The sequence below is a fragment of the Coenobita brevimanus genome, chromosome 100 (assembly GCF_032717465.1).
Source record: "Coenobita brevimanus isolate Jiangsu-jjx chromosome 100, ASM3271746v2, whole genome shotgun sequence".
NCBI lineage: Eukaryota > Metazoa > Arthropoda > Malacostraca > Decapoda > Coenobitidae > Coenobita > Coenobita brevimanus.
This window is the reverse complement of record NC_137053.1, coordinates 24,038,180-24,053,242: the sequence shown is the minus strand read 5'-3', so window position 1 is coordinate 24,053,242 and position 15,063 is coordinate 24,038,180. Positions and strand designations below refer to the sequence as shown.

Sequence of the window (15,063 nt, the reverse complement as noted above, 5' to 3'; positions counted from 1 at the left end):
AGCTACAAGTCAAGGAAAGATGTGTATTTCACTTATGGACTATATACATACATTTCTTGTTAAACTCCAGAACTGACAAAGGAAAGTGAGTGCAGAAAATGTTACCGTGTTTGGGAATCTTTCAGGTGTTTTTGAAGAGATTGAACAGGATCACTTATCTGACTCATCACTCAAAAGTGAAATAATTCACCACTTGAAATCCTTGGAAAGATACTTCCCAATATTCAAGGAAGAAGGGAAATTGGTGTGGACTCCTTTCTCTGACACTCTTGATGTGCTGCCATTCCGGATGATGTTCAGGACAAATTCCCTGGCTTCAAGAAGGATTCTGCTGCCAGAGACCTTTATGAGGAAAAATCTCTGACTGTGTTGTGGTGCTCCATGTGTCAGTCACATCCAAAAGTTGGCGAATTACCACATGTAGTCCTCATGCCATTTTCCACAATATATTTATGTGAATCTTGTTTCTCCACCCTTCAACACATAAAAGTAAAAGCCAAAGCCGATTGGATGTGGACATAGATATGAGATGTGCGTTATTAGTGACTAAACTTCGAATCAGTCGACTGACCGAAAGCAAACAGAGTCATCCCTCTCATTGGTATGTAACATATGCTGCATTCTGATCAATAGTTTTAAATATTAATATAAATGGAGAGCACCAGAACATTTTTTTTTTCCCGTCATTATTTGTGAGGGACTTAAAAAAAAAACGAAGGGGAGCCCACAAGGATGTTAAGGTCCCCACAAGTGGGGAATTAAGTGAATAAGTTTGAGAAACACTGGACTAGATCAAGTTCTGGAAAATTTGTGGACACATCCGCTGCGGACTCTACCATTGGAGGCTCCCGGAGACGGGAGGGGGTCGGGGGGGGGCAGCATCAGGGGGAGGTGGAATGAGAGTAGGAAGGGAAAGTGGTTTTCGGCCAATAGGAACCTCCCGTGAGGGGGCGTGAACAATATTCGTGAGGAGTGCGAGAATTTAGAGAAATAAAGTCGCATGAACAAGTGAGTTTGTGTATATGTGAGTGTGTGTCACGATGAACCATTTATTTTCGTTCATTATTCATACTGCCTGCTCCTTTCAAAGCCCATTTTTCTTTGTAACCGTGTAATTATTTTTTATTCATGTTTGTCACCAGGTCATCTTCCTGCTTTTCCTTCTCTCTCTCTCTCTCTCTCTCTCTCTCTCTCTCTCTCTCTAAGCAGGTAGTTTTGAGAAAAAATTAAAGATCAAAGAAAGTCATATGTTGCAAGATGGATAGCAGTCCATTTAAAATATAAATGTCCCTCGATTTCCCCTCCATATCTCCTGTAAAGGGGAATAGTAGATTGCATGAGAAGGAATAATTCAGTTTGTAGGCTATTCACCTGAGTTAACGTCAACTTGAACTTGCAGGAACAATAATAATAATTCGGGAATAAGTTTTTAGAGTCGGATGATGGCAGGTGGGTGGGTGGGTGGATATGTGGACCAAGGTTAAAGGGGACGCGATTTGAACTCTGGGGTAGATTAACAACTAATACTTGTTATAATGTTAACTGGTAAATAATAGGGGCTCGTTAGGATTAGGGGCCGTTTTCACAGTCGTCCCCAATGTAGTCCCCAACAGCCTACTTGCCTCCGAACGCACGTTTTCGTTTTCAGTCACCCCCAACCAGCCTTCCGAGGCCTCTGTTGGGGACGGCATTCGGGACGGCCCGAACAAATTACTGGAACATTCTTGGGGGGCCTGCAGCCTCCCCAACAGACAATCCCTAAAGTAAAAAAGTAAAAGAATAATTGCATGTTTCATATTTTCATTATCATTTTAATATTATATACCCAATATAATATTTCTGGAGTAAAACACACCCGATATTGAAAAAATATATATGTTTGTGTATTTTAATGAGACTTTCTACTACGTATCCGAATGCTACCCTTTCGCAGACAGGTGGAGGCTCCTCAACAAACGGACGAGAATCGTTGTCTAATGCATATTTTCATGAAAATTCTAATATCTGATGCCCGATGTAAAAGTTGATGTAGCTAACACCCCGTTTAGAAAAGAAAATGTTCATGTATTAATAGTATATCCGTTAATAAACCACACCATCACTCATTAGACGTTATACATGTTGCTTCATGGTTATTTTTACTTAAGCCTTTTTTACAATACTTATGGATTCAGCTTACTTCCGATTTCAAGTAGGAGCGTGGTGAGGTTGCCGTTAGTTAGCTCTTCATTCCGATGACGTTTCCTATTCGTTATTTTTGCTGCATTCTTACGAATATCATCACTCCTGAATATATTAGTAAGAACTGTGTGAAGTGGATGTTCCAGCCATGTTATTCATCACATTCATTACATTCCAGTTTCTAAATATTTTCTACATATGGAAAGTTTTTTCGCCACCCAGAACTACCAGCCCTACCGCATCAACACGGGCAGACGTCCCCACGTTAGTGAGTTCCCGAAAGCCATTCGGAGCGACTGTGAAATCCAAAGGTGCTTTTGGTTCGGGCCCGACACACGGTCGGGCCCAAAAGGTTAGGGACGACTGTGAAAACAGCCCTAGGTATTGGAAAAAGTAATGAACAAAACAGAAGATCAAGGAGTGAGAGTTCGAGAAAATATGGATGACAGTGGTGTGGAAGGAAGAAGAAATGGTAACCCGAGAGCAATATGAAAGAACAACGTGGAGAGATTATGAAAGGGAATATGAGTGGATTATAGGAGACAGTGGTAGGACAAGGTGGGAAATAATGTTGTGGAAAGTCTATAAAGGGGACAACATAGAAGAAAAACAAGACGAGGGGAGAAGCTGGAGAGTATATAAAGGAGGTGTAGTCTATAAAGGCTGGTTGGTTATATGTAGTCCAAGCAGGAGGTGGTTGGACAAATTTGAGAAGTATATATATGGGAGAGGACAAAAGACAGTGTAGTAAAAGTCATGATAATGATGATCATGACAGTAGAACGATTAATAATAGAAATAATGGAGCGAAAACAGGATAAAGGGATATGATGGGGGAAATATACAGTGACAGATCGATGGCAACGTAAAGGCTGGAAGAAGCACTGTAGACAAAAAACATAATAGGCAAAAATCAACGGAGGCTTTCTTGAGGAGGATATTGTGTTATGTGGGGAGCATTTGCGCCTGTGCAGTGACTTAAACACCTGGATTTTTTTTTTTTTTTTTAGATCGCCCTCATAAAAATCAAATGTCAGCTAATCTTCCTTGACCGGGCTCGTCAACCCTTTCCTTTTCCCTCTGGTCAACCCTTTCCTTTGCCCCGCTCCCTCAGTTCTGGGAAGATAATCTGGTTTCTGCCATTACTCAGTTCAGGCAAGGGTGAAACGTTAGGCAAGTCAAGTCCGAGGGAAGTAATTAATCTGGTTCATCCCCCGCCAAGAGACCATGAAATAAACCCAAGGCCCAGAAAGTTGCCCAATGAGTTACCCTTGGCCGAACCTGACACGACCTGTGGAAAATGGGGCCGGATAATACTCCAAGGGTCTGGGTCTGGGTGGAGTGTTGACGTGCAAATGGAAGCGGTCTTTACATTTGCACTTCACTAATTAATTTTTATGTGTCTACTCTTTTTGTCTGATAATATCATCATCATCATCATCATCATCATCATCAGCAGCAGCAGCAGCAGCAGCAGCAGTAGCAGCCATTACAAGTCCACTGTTAAACAAAGGCCTCCCCCAACTTTCTCCACGAATTCCTTGACTGAGCCAATCTTTGCCACGTTTTCCCTGCAAATTTCTCTATCTCATCCCTCCACCTTTTGGCCTTTTTCTGCTTCGTTTACAATCTCTTGTTGTCCAGTCACTCACCCTCTTGCTTCATGGGTTATCTCTTATTCCTGCTACATGGCCTGCCCACCTCCATTTCTGTTCTTGTATAACTTCTGTAACATCTTTGCCTTTAGTCTGCAATCTCATCCAAGTTGATCTTTTACTGTCTCTTAACCCTTCGTTAGTCCTGTGTGGTATTCAAACGTGGTTAGTCCGGAGGGGTGTTACAATAGCCCAATACAGATTACATGTAGTGTTACTAACTTGTAAAGTATATTCATACTGCCTCTTCAGCATATCTTTGCAATCACTAATGAAAAGATTGAATGCCTTGTAGGTGGTGTTTATTAAATTATAATGACAAAATACAATAAATTTTAATTTCAGTAAAAAAAATAACAAATGAACTCGTATCTCATTTGTCAGGTAAACACGCACAGGAAAATATATTTGGTGATTTTTAAAATCAGTATAATGATAAACAATATGCAAAAATAGGATTAAAAAACCAATCTATATCACAATATGATCTAATTGGTTAGTTTGACGGGGTGACTGGACACCCCAAGGGGGGGGTAAGAAGTGCCCCTCTCTCTTACTACAGCAGAGGCAGGACTAAACCAATCCACATGCTCCCCCCCTACATTGAATCAGGAGAGTACTGGAACGGAGAGAAATATTCGAATTACCGGCTAGGAAATAGGAGATTTAAAAAAAAATGGGGTGCCAAAACACCCCACCTGACTAACGAAGGAATAAAGATATTGCCAACATTGACCTGTCCATTGCTCTCTGAGAACCGATTAATTTATTTTCATCGATATTTTCAGTCTCCAGGCTCCACAACCGTATGTTATAGCCGAAAATATACATTCGTTTTATACATATTGGCAAGCTACTTTTCTTAATGTCTCTATGTTTACCGAAAGCTTTCCATCCAATTGTAATGTGTCTCTTATTTTCCTATCATGGACTTTCATTAATTTTAGTATTTGCCCCATGTAATTGTACTCCTCTACTTCTTTCAGAATTTCCTTGCTTATTCTGATGACGCTGTTTGGAGTATCTGCATTAAACATTAGTTTTACTCCGGTACATCTTTAACCCTACTTTGAGACTTTCTCTGTTCAGGTAATTTAACATTTTTTGCAGTGTCTCTGCTGTTTCTGAGATAAGGACAATGCCATCTGGTAATCCTAAATGGTTTAGCTCTTCTCCATCTATGTTTACTCCTTTGTTTTCCCAGTCTAGCATTCCGAAAATACTTTCTAGGCATGCTGTAAATAATTTTGGTGAAATTGTATCTCCCTGACGCACGCCTTTCTCAATCTCTTATTTTTTTCTTTTCAGTCTTTATGTATTTTATCTGTAGCAGATCCCTCTTCATATGCATTTTCTAGCAGTTTTCAATGTTCTCAATTGCACCTTGTTCTCGCGGTGAATTTATAATTACTTTGTTCCACTAAGTCAAAATCCTTTTCGTAATCAACAAAACCTAAGCACCGTGATTTATTATATTGTCACGAGTCGGCTAGTGACATTGGCTTTTGTGGGAAACCGGGAACTCAAGTGGAATCCCAGTTTATCATTCAGTTAACCGCTCATTCGGACGGAAGCTTTGTCAAATCAATTTTTCATTGTCATACGTGATCGTCTTTGTGTGAGACATTAGCGCTTCCACTGAGCGATTTGTTTTGGGCGCGTTTCGCTCACTCGACCGTTAAAAAATGCGGCCTAGTGCTCCCCTTTTCTTTCCCACGACTGAGTCCAGTGTTTACTTTGACGGAGAGAGGTACTGTGCTCCAGAAGTGTGAGAGGAGAGGTCAGCTAGCAACCCAGGCTCCACTAGACTACAGTTCTCCAGACTCCCACCCTTGATTTGGGTGATACACAGCATTCATTGACTAGTATTTCCTTTTTGTATTTTCCTAGGTTTAAGAGCTTAGTTAAGGTGTTTTTTTTTAGGCGTAAGAATTTAGCTTTTGAGTGAGTGAGTGAGTGCGATCTCATTAATTTGATTTTGAAATGTAACGTTAAATTTATTTTGTAATCAATAAATGTAACAGTTCTTTTTCATGAGCTTAATGTAATGTAAACTCTTGTTTCATTTCTCCGCAATTAAGCTTATTTCTCCATATAGCTCCTACGTAGCTTGCATAAACGTTTGCTATTCATAACTGGTACTTAGGCCAGTCTTGTATAAAAATCCGTTGTGCCTCCTAGGAGTTAAGCATCAGCAAGAACCTGATACTATTATTATTATTAGTTATTTATTGTCAGGGGTGAAGTAACTTTCTCCAGAGGCTAACAGTACTAATAAACAGGAATTGAGTGATTAGTCTCTGCTGTGTACTGTTGAGAAAGTTTATAAATTCTCGTTCTTAGAGAATCGTGCGAAGTAAGCCAGCGTAAAGTAATTGTTGCTTGATTTAGCAAGACAATCATTGTCCCTGCTCTTCAATATTATTGAACATTATTATCATTTAAATAATATTAGCATTTATTTTAAAAACCCCGTGACATATATTCTGTAGTTTTCTCAATTAGCTGATTCATTATGTGTAGATGATCAGTAGTGAAATACCCATTTCAGAATCCTGTCTGTTCATGAGGTTGGTTTTCTTCCAAATTTGTTGTTATTCTGTTCGTAAGGACTTTAATGAAGAGTTTGTAAATGTCTGATAATAAGCTAATGGGTTGATAGTTACCAAGATCTTTTGAGTCGCCTTTTTTATAAAGTAAAGTAACTATTCCATTACACATGTTTTGGGAATTTTCTCCTTTTTCGTACTTTTAGTAAATAAGTGGGTGACCCTGTTTTGTATTTCTACTCTTGCATCCAACAGTAAACAGCTACTACTCCATCTTCTCCCTGAGCCTTCCCTCTCTTCATATTTTGAAGAGTATATTATTTTTGAACAGAAATGTTTATTTCGTGTGGTGGTACCTCAGGTATATCACCTGTGTCAACTGAAAAGTTAGCTATTGGTACTACTGCCTTTGATGTATGCAGGTCTTCGTAACATTCTTCATCTCTCTTGACCATCTTATCTCTGCATTTAATGACTTCGCCGTTTTTGTCTATCAGTGATATAATTATTTTGTTGCTTTCCTAGTGCCATTTTACTTGGGACCTGTTTCACGATTTTCTCAATTTTTAATGGTGTAATTGATGTGATTTTTTCTTCCCTTTGTGTGTTGTTGATAAGCTTATTTAATTCCGTTCGTTCTATTTCATCTTTGTTTTAACTTTCATTTCCATTCATTTTTCCATGAGCTCGTGAGTCCTTTCCGAATACTTCTTGGCTTTGGTTGTATTAGGTTTCCCTACTACCTCCACTTATTCTCATAGCACTTTTGTTCGTCTGTCATTCAACTCATCAATGTCACATTCAACATTACTTATAGCCTGAAATTTGTTCGTTATTTCCAAATGAAAGGTTGCCTTGTTTTCGTTTACTTTTATTGGGCGTACATTTTTTTTCTTTCTTTTTATCATCCTCTTTCTTGCACTTCTGAACTTGAATCTGACTGTGCAACCAACCAGTCTATGGTCACTTCCTATATATACTTTGTTGAAAACCGTGACATTCGCGATCGTGTTATTCTTATCTGCTATGATGAAGTAGACTTCATTCTTTGTTTCTCCATTTGGGCTTCTCTAGGTCCATTTTTCCCTATTGGTTTGTGAAAAAATGTGTTCATTATTCTCATCCTATACATTTCAGCAAAATTTTCCACCATTTCTCCTCTTTCATTCCTTTCTCCCACTCCAAATTTTCCCAACATGCTTCTGCATTTTTTGATTTCCCAACTTTTGCATTGAAGTCTCCCATGAGTATAGTATAAATTATGTGGTCTTTTCTTCTTCCATAATCTAAGAGATGTCGTCATAGAATATTTTTGTTTCAACATCTGGGCTTTGAGAAGTCGGTGTATAACCTTGTATTACTTACAGGGTGTATATTTTACACAGTCTAATTACAATTCATGCTGCTCTGTCAGACACTCTGCTAAATTTTTTAATGTTCTCTGCAAGATTTCTGTTAATTAGAAATCCTACACCACTAACTATTTCATTTTGCCTTCCGCTATAGTAAAATAGGTGGTTGCTGCCTTCGAGCTGAATTAGTTCTACTTTTCTGTGGATCTCACTCAAACCTACAATATCTTATCTATTGTTTTCCAATTCAGTCATTAAGTTATCAAGTTTGTAATCTTCTGCGAGACTTCCTACACTGTATGTATAAATCTTCATGGATTCCAGTTTGTTTAATATCCCAGTCTCTAATTTACCGACACAGCGAGTACTCATTTTCGGTGGCACACTGCCTGTAGGCACAGGAGGCAGTGGGGTTGGACCTTTAGTAGATGATGATCCAACAGGAATTCCCATCAAATCATCTGTAATAGAACTCTGATAATATATCTACCTATATATATATGTCCGTCTGTCGATTAGTACTTATCTATCTGCCTATCTGTCTATCTATCTATTTTGGTCGGTTTATGTGTATTTTATCAAAAGAATACTTTGGAATTCCCCATTTCTATACTTTTAGTCGAAAGAGAGATATGTGAATCTCTTAAGATTGTAAGAACTTCCAACCGAAAAGCACCTTCATCTGTATACATCATTTACGTGTATTTGTAAGAGATTCATACACACTCCTCATATATCCCCATTTCAGAAAATACACAAGCAAACTTCACACTGGTCTGGCCTCCACACACTCAGGCTGCTTCAGCAGTTGAGGAGAAGCCTAATAACCTATCACGTTGCCTCCTTGATCCTCTAGCTGAAAAGCATTATGAAAAGAACAGAAGCAATTTGCAACGAATGTCACGTGAAATTCTTCCCTCCCCCCCCAAAAAAAAAAAAAAATCATATAATTAAATGAATGACAGAAAACGCCAGACGAATGCAATATTAATTACACACAGCTTTGGTATGAACAAAAGTAACTGGCAGCATAAAAATATATAATAACTAAATAGATGAATCTTGTTTCGAGAAACTCAAGACATAAGAGTCAGGAAAAGAAGGTAAGAACGACGAAAAGCGCTTGCAATCAACAAGGTAATCTGGCATGAATTAATGAACGTTCACTATTGCGGGAGAGAAGGTCAGGATGAAAACTTAAATGAGGTTCAGTCTGACTGAGAGTTGGAGGACCAGGAGAAGAAATGTACCAGCTGGGACAGTGGGACGTGAAGGGGAGAAGGAAGCAGACGAAATAGAAAATGAGGAAAAGTTCTGGAAGGGAAAAGGAGGGAAAGAACTGGAATATGGAGGTGGAAGGGGTAGGAAGAAGAGAAGGGAAGGAGTTGGAAGAGGAGGAACCGGAAGAGAGGCAAAAGAGATGAAAGGGAAGGGAGGGGAAGACGGTGGAATGTGGGAGGGAGACCAAGGTGAGGAAGGAGCTGGGGAGGGAGAAGAACAGTTGGAAAGAGAGTGAAGATGCTGAAAGGAAAGGTGAATGAAGATGAGAAACTGGAGCAGGAGGGGAGACCTGATACTAAAGAGACAGGAAGGGGAGGGCAAAAAAGCTTGGTCAGGAAGGAAAGAAGGAACTGGAAGTGGAGGAAAAGAGCTGGAAGGAAATGGAAGAGAAGGAACTGGAAACGAAGAAGTGGATGAGCTGGAATGGGAAACAAGGAGCTGGATGATGAGGGATAGGTAGTATGGAAGTAACTGAAAGAGGAAGACGCTGCTACAGAGGGAGGAAGGGAAAGGTAAGAACTGTAGAAAGAGTGGAAGTATGGAAGGCAGGAGAGAAGACGAGATGTATGAAGACTGCAGGTGATGAAGAGAGGAATTAGTACAGAGAGTTAAAGAGCCTGGGGATGAAAAGACGGCGAGAAGGGGAAGTGGGGAGTTAAGAGAATGAAGAAAAATGGAGAGAGAAGATGAAAGAAAGAGATGGAGATATTGAGAATAAAGTAAAGGAGAAGACAGAAAGAGAGAAAGATAAATGGATGATACTTACACATGGTTAAAGAAGGGGTAAAGGATGAGTGGGAGAGACTATGATGAAAGATGATACCTGTGATGGAAACAAAAAAGGTGATGGAAGGAACACGAGGAATAGATAATTGCGAAAAATGATCTGTGAGTTATTGGAATACTTTGAACAGGAGAGGGGGACTTGACACAGAGAGAGGAAGAGGGAAATGATGATAGGGGAATGGGAAGACAACGGAGCCAGGAGAGAGATGGAGGGACCTGGATGAGGGACAGATACAGGAAAGGATAACTGAACTGATGCATCATTAAATGGGTAAGGAAAGGAAGGAAATCTGGGGAAGGAATTGAAATATGAAAGAGGGATGAATATAAGTAAGAATGGATAGAAGGAGTCACGAATCAATTATTGGATAGTTGACTGAAATTTGGAAGAGAGCCTGTGAAGAAGGGAGAGAAGAAAAATAGCAGGCCGAGAAGCAGGTGAGGTAATGAAGGATGATCGAACTGGTAGGACAATAAGGTAACGAACAGAAGAAGAATAATGGCTGAACACATAACAGAAAAGTATTAACAAGGCTACGTCACGCTGAACCCCAACCTTGCTAATGCTCTTCTGGACCACCAAGAATACATTGGGTTACGGGATCGTCCCACTCATTTAACCCATTACATTTGAAATGCTGTGTGGATGATACCTTTTCAGTTCTTGTGCCTTTATTTTAGATTACTAAAATTCTAAACAAAGAAAAATATACACATTACCTATAAAACCGAGAGAGACAGTAAACTTCCCTTTTTAAATTCTTGTTTAAAGAATACAGAAGGAACTCTTGCTACTTCATTATTCAGAAAATCAACATATACAGGATTAACTACAAAAGTCAACTCTATCGTTCTCCTCCAGTACAAACGTAAATTAATTCTTAATCAAGTGACCAGAGAATAAAAATTGTGCTCCTTATTTCTCTTTATATAATAAGCTACACTTTTTGTGGGGGGGGCCTTGCAGCAAAATGGATTCCAAACTAAATTTGCAGACCAGTACATAGGAATACAGCTGACTAAACGAAGAATTACAACTTTGCAAGTAGCCCATACTGTCGAAAGAACTGAAGTTTATTTTCCTGCACCCTACTTAGGTCCTAAATCAATTTTTTACCTAATATGATAAGTAACTTAATTTACGACTTTTATCTGCAGGTATCGTTGAGGCGTGTATTAAAATATCCCCCAAACTTGTCTCATTGTTTCATGTTATTGACCATGTCCCAGATGTCCTGCAGTCCTCGGAGGTGTATCAGTTCAAGTGTGGTTGCTGTAATGCAGCCTATATTGGTCAAACCAGGAGCCAAGAGCCAAGCATCAGGAAAGGTCTCATAGGACTGGACTCCCCATTTCAAAACCATCATACTCATCTGTTCAGCCTAAAAACTGCAGAAATTTTCGAACTTTGTTCTCTGCATGGGGTGACCTGACGAGACTTTTGCGGAGTCTACTTTCAGCAGAGCTACGAACATCCCTTGGCTCACATGACTCCTCTACACAGTTACTCTGATTTCAACCAGTAAACTATACAGTATGTATGATTGTTTTTTGTGTTATGTGTTTTTTATGTCTGCAGATGATTTGTATGTAAACTGAAGCATCACTCCTCAACAAAGCATGTATGTCATCATGCTGGTTTTGCTGGCCATCAATAGATTGTACATACCCCAGTATATATATATATATATATATATATATATATAGAGAGAGAGAGAGAGAGAGAGAGAGAGAGAGAGAGAGAGAGATAGATACATACAGTACATAGACACATAGATATGGATATAGATATAGATATAGGTACAGTATGCCTCATTTTCTTTATTTATTTCTCTTTTTTTCCTTTTTCCCTAATTTCACATTTCGTTTCATGCAAAGTCTTCTCCTGTTCTTATTTCTTATTTCCCTCTTTGCAGTATTTCCTCTCTTCCGTTCCCATGCCTGTCTTTTCTGTGTTTTTTTTTTTCCTTCTTCCTGTGTTTTTTTTTCTTCCTTGCTCCCTTTCAATTTCATTACTCTTCTGCTTTCTCCTTCCTTTTGTTTCTTCTTTATATTACAGCGATAAATCAACCAAACAGGTAGGAGCCAAGGTCAAGTATGGTAGAGCTGCCTGGAACTCTGATAAAGGTGTCTGGGGTTCGACCGGACTGGGACGTTGCTAATTGTTATTTTTCTTATATATATCATTTTTCTCTTTTCTCCTTACTTCCTTTTGCTTCCAGCTTTCTCCCTTTTCTCTGTTATGCACCTTTTTGTTTTACTTTTTAACTGCCTTCTGTCCCTTTTCGTGTTTTATCTTATTCGTACTCTTATTCCCATTTTCCGTATTTTTTTATTTTTTTTTCTCTCACTTCTTCCTCTCCTTTTCCATTATGTGAAATCATCACGCGCTACAAGGGTGTTTGGGGGCGAGATGAAGTAGAAATAATCAACATCTGCGCTAACCTACGAGATATCAGTATAATCAAGAGCATCCCCACCATCACCATCATCCCCAACATCATTATCGTCATCGTTGTTCATAACGTAATCATTAAAATCATCCAAATTACGCCAAATAAACACAGACATTATTACCGTCAACAACATCATCACCATCAACAACACTATCATCATCACCATCATCACGATTAAGACACTCATCATTTCCTGCGTCAGATCAAAGTCCCATCTATATTACACCGTCATAAGCTACAGTGTGATTAACTACTCCAAGGACCCAGAATAACGCCGGTATATCTTTTATAAAAGAACATATGTTATTATACAAACTTCATTCTGTCAGTCATATACTGCATCTGAAAAACTCCCCGGCATTTGAATTAAAGAGATGTATTCTGGAAGTGAACTGGTGTTCTTTCACCAGCGTGGTTCTGAGTGGGCATCAGTTCGTCAATTACATTGCTACAGTCATCATGCCGTACTCCATAATTAATCCCGTATTTTTAATTCTACAGACTCAACTAGATACTTTTTTTTACTTGGATGTGGGATCATCTTAATGGGAAAGGGTTTAATTACAAACCTCACACACTTGGCATGCTTAAAGATAACATTATTTGGGTAAACAGCCCATTGGATAACCTGCATCGAAAATTTGCCACGTTGGAACCCCAGGATGAGTTCTGTATATATGCTGAAGGTCTTTGAGAGAGGTGAAGTCAGTGAATGTACAGCGAGGTTGGATGGTGAGGAATTGGAAAATGTGAGTACGTTTAAGTACTTGGGTAGTGTGATGAGTAAGGATGGAGGTTTGGAGGGTGAAGTGCTTGAAAGGGTACATCAGGGAAGAAAGGTTGCTGGTTCTTTGAAAGCAGTGATAAGAAACAGGGAAGTGAGCATGGAAGTGAAAAAGTTACTACATGACAGTATTGTGATACCAACTCTAACGTACGGAAGTGAAGCTTGGACGTTGTTGGAAGGACACAAGTCAAGAGTGAGAGCCGTGGAAATGAGTTATTTAAGAGGAGCCTGTGGAGTCACATGGAGAGACAGGCTGACGAATGAGGATATAAAGGAGCGTTGTGGTGTTGATGTGGATGTGATAGGAAGCGTTATGAGGAACACACTGAGGTGGTTTGGCCATGTGGAGAGGATGGAGGGTCAAAGACTGACGAGGAGAGTGTATGTGAGTGAGGTGGAGGGGGAAAGAGGGAGGGGGAGGCCGAGGATGAGATGGAGAGATGGGGTGGAGAGGTATATGAGAGAGGAGGGTGTGAGTTGCGAGCAGGGGAGTGAAATGGCGGGGGACAGGGCGACTTGGAGGCGATTTGTTTGTGGCCACCCCAAACGGGATTGAGGCGTCTGGCAATAGATAGATAGATAGACTGCTTTTATTTCTTGGTGAAGCGATGAATAGTTATAATGAAATGAAAAACTTAGAACCAAGTCTCATTGACATCGGTTTATTAATGTAAAAATATTGAAATTATTCCGGTGCCTCGGAGTAGTGAATCATTCTGTACAAGAGAGGTAGCAGGCGAGAAGTACTTGTAATAGCCCTATGGAGCAGCCTGGCACTCTACTACACCTTTACCTAGTTCACACCTCAACCCAGTCCTCTCATAGCCTCTTTATACTTTGTTATTTCTTTCTCCTCCCCCCCGCTTTTTTTTTTTTTTTTTTCAGTTTACACTTTTTGTTGTTTTCTCTGTTTCCTTTAGCCATTCTTTTTTTTTTTTTTCTTTTTCATTTTCGGGTCATTAGTATGACTCTAAGACCCGTACATTTTCGTGACTTTATATAAATTATGTTGATCCTCTGGATGCCATGACTCACTTTGAGCTTAATTTGATCGCTTGGCGGCAGCTGGAATGCAAGATCTGTGAAGAAGTTAAAAAAATAGACAACACAACAGACAATGATAAGAGAAGAATGATAAGAAATAGCATGAAAAAAGTATTACATAGCAAAATGAAGATAAGGTATTATTAAAAAATATATATATATTCTAGAGAAATAGGAGCCAAGGTGAAGGAACGTGCAGCTACCTGGGACTCCCATAAATGTGTCTGGAGCTCCCCTGACTGGCTTTTTTTTTTTCCACATTTCTTCTTATATATATATATATATATATATATATATATATATATATATATATGTGTGTGTGTGTGTGTGTGTGTGTGTGTGTGTGTGTGTGTGTGTACTCGGGCGGTTTTTAGCCTCAAAAAAAGTATATAAGGCTTCGCTGAAGCTTCCAGGCCTGAGTTTAGTTGGGGTGGACGATGGTGTAACGGTAGCACACTCGCCTCGCATGCGAGAGTTCCCGGGTTCGATTCCCGGGTCGACCACGAGACCTTTAGGCACGGTCTCCTTTGCCCTATCCTGTTCGTACCTAGAACTAAAAATAGGTACCCGGATGTAAAATCGACGGTTGCGTGTCGTATTCCAGGGGAATGTTTGGGAGCTTACTTTCCTTGTCTCTTCACCATTCCAGGCCGTGGACTCACAATCGGCTGCTGGGCGACAGCGCCGTATGAGGTCGTAGGGGAGTCAATGATCACCCCTCAAAGGGCGATTCACAATCACTGTATTCGGCTCCCTGCCAATCCTCTTCTGTAGCGAGCAGGAAAATTTCTGGGGAAAATTTATTCGACCAAACAGCAGCCACCGACCTATCACGTGACTGAATTTAAACAGACCACACCCTCCCCCTTTCTCCTCCCTTTTCCCTCCTCCTCTTCCTCCCTGTCCCCACAAAACAAGTACGTCTATCTATCTAATGCCAGACGCCGTAATCCCGTAAGGGGTGGCCACAAA

At 39.9% G+C, this 15,063-nt stretch overlaps 1 non-coding gene across 1 annotated transcript; it reads left to right on the top strand.

Moving 5' to 3' along the window:
* The first annotated feature begins 14,520 nt into the window (after nucleotides 1–14,520).
* TRNAA-CGC (transfer RNA alanine (anticodon CGC)) lies at nucleotides 14,521–14,594 on the top strand. The gene has a single exon. It is a non-coding gene; the product is annotated as a tRNA-Ala (tRNA).
* The last annotated feature ends 469 nt before the right edge of the window (nucleotides 14,595–15,063 follow it).